This window comes from Lonchura striata, chromosome 19 (genome assembly GCF_046129695.1).
Source record: "Lonchura striata isolate bLonStr1 chromosome 19, bLonStr1.mat, whole genome shotgun sequence".
Classification (NCBI taxonomy): domain Eukaryota; kingdom Metazoa; phylum Chordata; class Aves; order Passeriformes; family Estrildidae; genus Lonchura; species Lonchura striata.
The window spans coordinates 3065155-3066570 of NC_134621.1; the positions used below are offsets into that span (position 1 = coordinate 3065155).

At 60.0% G+C, this 1416-nt stretch overlaps 1 long non-coding RNA gene across 1 annotated transcript; it reads left to right on the top strand.

Moving 5' to 3' along the window:
• Positions 1 to 337: 337 nt before the first annotated feature.
• Positions 338 to 1131, top strand: LOC110473341 (uncharacterized). The gene is made up of 4 exons (XR_002465867.1): positions 338 to 350; positions 626 to 728; positions 965 to 1024; positions 1107 to 1131. It is a non-coding gene; the product is annotated as an uncharacterized LOC110473341 (long non-coding RNA).
• Positions 1132 to 1416: the final 285 nt, after the last annotated feature.

The following is a 1416-nucleotide window of genomic DNA, read 5'->3' on the forward strand; positions in this document are numbered from 1 at the left end:
TGTGGCCACTGAGGCAGCATCCAAGGCTGGAAAACGTGGCTCCAGAAGCCCAGAGGCTTCTCAGCTTCCCCACAAGTGTCAGGGCTTCAAGCCTCACTCAGTCACCCAGGGCTGGCCCCAAGAGACTCCAAGACATTCGGGCTAGGACAAGTCACAGCTTCCAAAGGGTGGGATCACCACAGGAATAAAGCCAAGAGGTCCTTTTCCCCAGGCTCTGGTGCCACCTCTGAGCTAACGCTGTTCTGCAGGCTTCCAGGGAAGCCCTTTTTGCTACTGCAGAGCTTCTCCAATGGACGCAGCTCAAGCACCTGCTGCAGAAAGAGCGGATGTGGGAGCTTGGAGAATGCTTGGTAAGGACAAGCCACAGGGCCCAGGCTGTCCCTGCCCCGTGTCTGTCCCCATGAGAGCCCAGGGGAGCAGAGGCTGCTGGAGGGCTGGGCAGGACCTGGAGGAGCTTGTTCCTGGCCTCAAGAACAGAGCCCCAGAGGCTCCTCTCCAGGCCCCTCTCGCCTTGCTGTGTCCAGCGGGAGGGAGGGCTCAGCGGTGAGGGATGCTGGCAGGAGTGAGCCCAGCCAGCTGGGGAGCTCTGTGACAAACCTGGAGACATCCCTGGTGCTCCCTGCAGCTCATGAGGAGGAGGATCAGTGCTGAAGAGTTCATGCATCAGAGCCTGCCCTACCTGAGGGACTCTCAGTCCTCGGTGCGCCTGGCGGCCGTCAGGTTCATCAGTGAGTCACTTTTGGGCCAGCCTGGCCACCTCCCTGCACTGCAGTGGCAACAACCCTGTGGCTACCCCAGCCTTTGAGCCTCAGCCTCCCTCTGTCCCCTGCCTCGAGCTTGGTGGCCACCTTGCCCAGTCCCTGCTGGTGGCCCCTGGGTCAGTGGGAGTGGGAGGGTGGCAGGGCTGGGGCTCACCCTGCTGGGATCACGCTGGGAGCAGGGAATGACAGAGCTCTGTGCCCAGGGTGCGCCACGAGGCACATCAGGGAGCAGGATTTGGAGACTCAGGCTCACATCCTCAGTGGTGAGTGGGCTGAGGGGAATCTGGGGTGGGGGGGCTGTGCAGGCACAGAGCTTCATCTTGGCTCTGTTTCTTTGGGTCACAGCCCTTCAGCCCTTAGAGGGAGACAGGGATATCTCAATCAGCTCCGTGGCAACGCAGACGGGCATGATCCTGAGAGCTCCAAGGGTGCAGAGAAGAAGATGGTGCATCATTCTACAAGCTCTGTGCTGCTGGTGCTGGTGAGCTCAGCGGAGCTGCAGCTTTCTGTGCATTAATAAAATGAAGAAACACATCCAAGCCCTCGGTATCCTTCAGATGTGTAGTGCCCTGAGTGTGCTGAGCAGACTGTGTCCATCTTGGCCTGCCCCACCAGCAGTGGGATGCTTCCTCCTCGTGCCCCTGCCATCTCAAAA